A 7350-nucleotide genomic window follows, 5' to 3' on the forward strand; every position below is an offset into this window, starting at 1 on the left:
CTTAGATACATCGAATGGGCCGCCTCATATGGGCCTTATATAAATCAAGTGGGCCATAACCCATGGGCCTTAAATACAGAACAATGGGCCATAACCCATGGGCCTTGAATACAACACAATGGGCCTTATAACATGGGTCTTATATTCATATCAAGGTGGGCCTCAACAACGGCCACAAATACATCGAATGGGCCTAATCACATGGGCCTTATGTACATCAGATGGGCCACACCAATTGGGCCCCATGTCTATACTCAAGTGGGCCCCAACAACGGGCCATAATACATCAAGATGGGCCTAATCCTATGGCCTTATATTTATACCAAAGTGGGGTCCACTTGGACTATAGATCTGTCTTATTTTTAGTCTCGAGTCTGTAAAAAGAGCTTTCAAAATGGTTGGACATTTGTATGCAACACAAGCATCATGGTGGGGGGGTCCACATGAAGGCCCACCATCATATATATATATATATATATATATATATATATATATATATATATATATATATTATGTATAATATAATATATAATTTATATACAGTATATATATATATATACAATATTATATATAATATTATATATATACATACATATATATATATATATATATATATATATATATATATCTACGCACACGCACACGCACCGTCTCCTGGACGGTGTGGATAGAACACAGGGGGGGTTGGTTTCACCATCCACTATGAGTGGACAGTGAGAATGAACACATACATCACTGTGGGACCCATGTGGGGCCCACCATAATGGTTATTTGCAATCCAATCTGTCCATGAGGTCACGCAGACCTGGACGCTGAAGAAAAATAAATTTCATCTTGATCTAAAACTTATGTGGACCCAAAAATGGGTTTCAATGGTAAACAGTTCAACCCCACTGTTTCCTTTAATGTGGGCCACCTGAGTCTTAGATGTGGCTGAAATTTGGAGGGGGCCCACTGATGGAGGTGGCCCACCATATGAACGGGTTGGATGGCAAATATACATCAGGGTGGGGCCCACGGCAAGGGCCGTGGGTCACTGCTGTCCGCCCGCTTGCCTGGCGCGCTATCAGCGCCTCTGACACAGCAGCAACAACAATGCTGCTGTTGTTTTTTTTAAAAAAAAAAAACCTGATTTACCACGGTTTTCCATACATGGGGCCGCTTAAGTTGAATCCACCCCAGCGACTGGATTCCATGGCCCGATTCTATCCAAAGGAGTCCAATATCCAGTATGATTTAGCTCAAGGTGGGTCCTACTTGATTTTTTAACGGTAAAAATCAATATTTTTTATGTTATGGCCCACCAGAAAAATCACATTAACATCATTTTTTGGCTCAACACCTAAAATGAGCCGTGGAAGGGAATGAACGGAGTGGATTGAATACTTACATCAAGGTGGGGCCTACACAAGCGGACCACCCCAAAATCTTGTGAACCAAGCTAATATTTGAGTTTTCCCAAACCACGTCCAGCCTCCCTGGACGCTGGACGGTTGGACGGAACACATGCATTCGAGGTGGGCCCGGCTTAGGTGGGCCACCACATGGAGGATGGTGTGAGTGTAACACATATAAGGTGGGCCCCACTTAGAAATGGCTTAGATAAAAGTCATGCCTCATGGTGGGGTCCATCCGGGTGGGCCGCAAGGCCATATCATCACATACAATAGGAACAAAGAAAATGAAAGAGAGAGGGAGAGAGAGAAAGAGTGGGACACACGTGTGATGGAGGGACCCCGACACTATGGGCCCTCCTTGCATTCAATCATACATCAAGTGGGTCCCAATACATGTGGGCCCACTAAAACAAAAATCAACGGTGGAGATCCTTTCTCCACCAAATGTAAGGTGTAGATGACCTCTTTACATATAGGAAAATAAACATCATGATGGGGTCCATGGAGAATGGCCCTATCATGGAATGATCATGAACATCAAGGTGGGCCATCGGCCACACCTAGAGGCCAAAGTGAGATCCATACCATCAATCGATAGGCCTCACTTGGCCATTCATCAAAAAAAGAAATCTAGACCTAATAAAGCACCCACCGTTCGATCTTCTTGGTTCGTTGGAACGCCAATCTCCTTGTGTCTCACTTTGATGGAGAGGATGAGAAATGAAGGGCTAGGATGATAGATTTTTGGGATGGAAAGGTCAAATATTACATATCAGACCCTAATTAGTGCATGATTTTACGTACATGACAATGCTTAATGGAATATTTTAATTATATTTTGTTATTGGATGAAATCAGGAGCGTTGATGAAAAAAGAGTATTACAAGCATGGATTTAACACTCCGAAGTCACCAGAGCAAGGGATGCACTCCAGAGAACTAAGACTGAAGAATTTACATGCCAGGGACCCGAGGAAATCAAGCCGTTCACGTTAAAAAGGCCCGAAAATGGTCCAGAATGTAAGATCACATGGTTCCCGCCATCCGATTGACTCGAAACTTTATGCATAGCCTGGAGGCCATAAGTAAACCGTACATATTAAATTTTAACCATTGGATATCTCGAGAAGTGGGCCAACGGACACATCAGCCCATCAATCTCCAATTTTAGGCCCACCTACAATCTGGATATACTTTAAAGTTGACCCAGACGGTTTAAATAAGGTGAGAAACAGGATGGATGGATTGGATTTCTCGAAAGCATCACATTGGACCCCATATGAATAGCGTGTGTACATAGTGCCCGGGCACCGAACGCACCTAAGTCGGTCAGCGCTGCTGACCCGACTTCCTTTTTCAAAAACGGCAGTTGCCATTTCTAGCGCGTGTAACGGACGGAAAATCCGTTTTTACGGACCGCTATGGGCCCCACCGATAGCACGTTAGTCTGATCCAAGCCGTTCATCGTGTAGAAGGGTTCAATAGCTACAAAACCATGTTTACAGTTTGTGCCCATACGTGCACACGTGTGAGATATAGAGGTCACAAGCGGGCTGCCCTGTAACGTTCAAAAAGATCTCAGCATGATTCCTTCTCTGGGCAGCGTCCACGCAAATTCAAAACCACCCATATGCGGTCGAAATCTTGTGCTGCATCCAATGGACGGGTTGGATTTTTCGACGTGGGTCCCACCAGCACCACAGCGGACGGACTCCGCGTACCCTGTTTTAGCGCGCCCGGACGCTGTCCGACTGTTGCAGCGGTTGTGGCCCACCATTCTCGATCAGATGGAAGATCTGATCCGTCCATCTTGTAGACAACTTGGAAACGTCCTAAGGGACTGTCTTTATTCGGAAACCGAGCAAGGAAAGATGGGATGTTATGCATCTGAACTTGGCTGCGTAAAGAAGGTCCGCACGCTGACCGATTTGCGGGCTGTTCCGTGATCTCAATGACCATCAGATGCATGATCCAGACCGTTCAGAAGATTCTTCAGGAGGCCAATACCGTATCCTAGGTGTCCAAATCAAATTCGGAACATGTACCATCTCGGAAACTCATTTCAAACAGAAATGGAAACCTTTCGCACGCGGTTGCGGAAGACCTTCCGCTGTTGCTGCGACAGCGTTTCCACCGTCTTTCCAGCTGCTATAAAGAAGAGAGAGAGCTCGTTTTGGGGGGAAGCCAGGGAGGAAAGATCCAGAAAAGAGAGTTTTGAGGAGAGCAAGGAAAGAAATCAAGAGAAAGAAAAGAAAAGAGAAGAAAAGAGAAGAAAGAGTTTAGAAGGATGTTTTCATTCCATCATTGTTATTTTTCTTACTTTTTAACTGATCACATGGATAGCTAAATCCCTTAGCTAGGGCTGAGATGAAGCCTCCAACTTGAATAGTCCTTGTTTGTTGATTTAATCCTAATTTAATTGATTTGTTTCTTTCTCTAGTATGCTTAATTGAAAGTTTTGTGCTTCTCCATTCTAGGAGCTTAACCAAAGTCTAGTTATGGATGTTGTTTGGAACATTATCTAGGTGCTTGTGTCTGACCATGAACAGGTTCCTATAGAGGAAGAAACAGGAATCTACATCTCTTCATGCCTGACCATGGATGGAAAGATGTGATCCATATGCTTTAAGGAATTATACATTCTGTGTGCCCGACCAAGGACATAGAGTGCGCTCTATTTATTTTGATATCAATCTGAATTAGGATGAATCAACAGGCAGAACAAGGTTTATGATAATTAGAGGTGGATTCGAAAGTCCTAGTCTTCTCTTTGATTGAATTTTCCTCATTATTCTTGGTTATTTTTCCATTGATTTTTATTTAGTTTATTTAATTACTATCGCAAATATCTGTTGGATTAGTTAAGAAGAGTCTTTAATTTTGAATTGTGACGACCAGTCCTCGTGGGAACGATCTCGTAATACGTACCATATCTACATCTGATTCGTATACTTGCGAGTTTAAAAATCATTTAAATCAGGTTGGTTTAAATAAAACATCAAGTTTTTGGCGCCGTTGCCGGGGACTGTTTCGGTCCAATTGGATTTAGGATTCTCTCTTATCATAATTCATAGTCTTACTAACTTTAGGTTAAATTTTTTTAGAAACTAACCTATTTCCTGTTTTGTAGGGACCTGACATAAACTACTAATTTGGTAATCTCTTTCCAAATTTTCTATTTTTTTTCTAATTTCTATTTTTAGAATTAAGGTTTTATTTTTTTTAGAAAGTTTCTATTTCTAGGCTATTTTATTTTATTTTTAGAAATTTCCTATTTTCTAATTCTAGATTCTGATTCTTCTTTCAAGTAACTTTCTATTTTCTAGTTTTAGAAATTTTTCCCTTTTTATAAACTAACTTAGCTTTTATTTCTAAGATTACAAACTTTCTTTTTTTTAGAAATTAAATGTTGCTTAGGATTTTTTCTAGCATTATTTTAGGAAATTTAATTTATTTTTATTTTCTTTTTGTTTACAGGATTTAAGGAAGGAAGCTGCTAAATAACATTGTCTTCAAAAGGAGGAGCTCTCAAATCTTCAGACATTCATCATCTCCTTTTCTCGGGTTCTTCCTTCCAATTCTCGTTTACATAGCTTTCTCTTATTTTTAGGAATTCATAACTTTTTCCTTTAGTTTTATTCATCTTAGGTTGCATCTTAGTTTAGTTTTCTTTCTTATATTGATAACATAGTTTATGCTAGGACGTAGATCTCTGAACATAGAACTAGCACATTTTGATCCTGAAATAGAAAGAACCTTTCATAGAAGATTTAGAAACATCCTATTTTAAATGGCGGAAGAGAATGGAACTAAAGCTCTTAGAGATTATTCAGCTCCTGTCCAATTCAATGCGCCTTCATGTATAGTGTTACCTACCACCACGGCAGCACACTTTGAACTTAAACCTGGGGTCATACAATTGTTACCCTCCTTTTATGGTTCAGATAAGGAGGATCCATATCATCATGTGAAAGAATTCTTAGACATTTGCTCCACCTTTAAGTTCCAAAACTTTTCAGACGATTCGATCTGTTTGCGCCTCTTTCCTTTTTCTTTGAAGGATAAGGCGAAGGCATGGTTGAATTCTCTAGGAGTTGGGTCTATCACTACATGGGACCAACTGTCTAAGAAGTTCTTAAACAAGTTCTTCCCGATTCACAAAACTAATGCCCTCCGTAGAGAAATTAAGAATTTCACACAAAAAGAGGGTGAGCACTTTCATGAATGTTGGGAAAGATGGAAGGACTTACTTCTTAAATGTCCACACCATGGTTTTGAAAAGTGGTAACATGTTCAATACTTCTATGACGGTCTGACACCCCAAAACCGTCACATGGTTGACGTCACCAGTGGAGGGTCATTCATGACCAAAAGTGATGTCGAAGCTTGGAATTTCTTTGAAACCTTGTGTGAAAACTCCCAGCAATGGGACTATTCAAATACAGGCGAAAGGAGTCCCCAACCACAGAAGAAAGGTGGTATATATGAGGTAGGAGTCACGCCAGATCTTTATGCCAAAATTGATAGCCTGACAAAGAAAGTGGATGCTTTAATGTTAAATAATGGACCTCCACAAACAACTCAAGTCGAGTCATGTGCCATATGTTCTAGTCTCGCCCATCCTACGCAGTCTTGTCCATCTAGTTCAGCATTTCCAGAATTTCTCTCTGAACAAGTACATGCTATGAACACTTTTCAAAAATCTGGGAATGATCCTTACTCAAATACCTACAACCCAGGGTGGGCTAGACATCCAAATTTCTCTTGGGCAAAAGGACCACAACAAGGAGGACCATCTGGAAATCCTCCTATGCAACCTTACTCCCAAGTTGGCAGTCAACAACCTCAGCAGTTCTCACAGTATCAACAAGTGCCTCCACAATCTAGGAAACCATCTCTTGAGGACACACTCAATCTTTTTATGCAGAGTTCACTTCAATTTCAAAAAGACACCCAACATACCTTACTAGCTAACCAGCAGAGTTTACATGCAAATGCGCAATCCATTGCCAAGCTGGAAGTACAGTTGGGTCAACTTGCTGTCACATTGAGTGAGAGAGAGAAGGGCAAGTTCCCTAGTCAACCTGTGGTAAATCCAAAAGGACAGTATGAGATTGGCTCTAATTCAAACCAAGAACACTATCATGAGCAAGCCAAATCAATCATCACCCTTAGGTCCAGTAAACAGATCGAGAAAAAAGTAGAGATGCCTAGGGAAGAATCAAAGTCCAATGCGGAAGATCAAAATGAAATGGAGAGACATACTAGTGCATCAAAAGTCCAACAACACTCTGACTCTCCAGGAACCACTCATGTGCCATCTTATGTGCCTAAAGCACCTTTTCCTCAACGTCTGGCACCGGTCAAGAAAGGAAACAACTTCAATGAGATATTGGACATGTTTAAGCAAGTGCAAATCAACATTCCGTTGCTTGATGCTATCAAGCAAGTTCCTGCTTACGCTAAGTTTCTTAAAGATTTATGCACTCAAAAGCGTAAGATGAATGTTCATAAGAAGGTCTTCCTTGCAGAGCAACTCAGCTCCATGATTCAACACAACACCCCTCCTAAATTTAGGGATCCAGGAGCTCCTACCATTTCTTGTGTCATAGGAGAGCATAAGGTTCAGAAAGCGTTGCTTGATTTAGGGGCCAGTGTTAATTTGTTACCATATTCGGTCTATGAGCAGCTAGGACTTGGTGAGCTGAAACCAACTAAAATAACACTCCAACTAGCTGATAGATCTGTCAAGGTGCCCCGTGGTGTTGTTGAGGATGTGCTAATCCAGGTTGACAAGTTTTATTTTCCAGTGGATTTCATCGTTCTAGATACTCAGCCTGTCCAGAATCCTACAAGTCAAATCCCGGTTATCTTAGGACGTCCATTCTTGGCCACATCCAATGCAATCATAAATTGTAGGAATGGAGTTATGAAGTTGTCCTTTGGTAACATGA

The 7350-nt window shown here is 41.2% G+C and overlaps 1 non-coding gene across 1 annotated transcript; it reads right to left on the minus strand.

Annotated features, from left to right (window-relative positions):
• Positions 1–5564: 5564 nt before the first annotated feature.
• LOC131238256 (small nucleolar RNA R71) lies at positions 5565–5671 on the minus strand. The gene has a single exon (XR_009167662.1). It is a non-coding gene; the product is annotated as a small nucleolar RNA R71 (small nucleolar RNA).
• Between the last annotated feature and the right edge of the window lie 1679 nt (positions 5672–7350).

Source organism: Magnolia sinica, chromosome 2 (assembly GCF_029962835.1).
Source record: "Magnolia sinica isolate HGM2019 chromosome 2, MsV1, whole genome shotgun sequence".
Classification (NCBI taxonomy): Eukaryota; Viridiplantae; Streptophyta; class Magnoliopsida; order Magnoliales; family Magnoliaceae; genus Magnolia; species Magnolia sinica.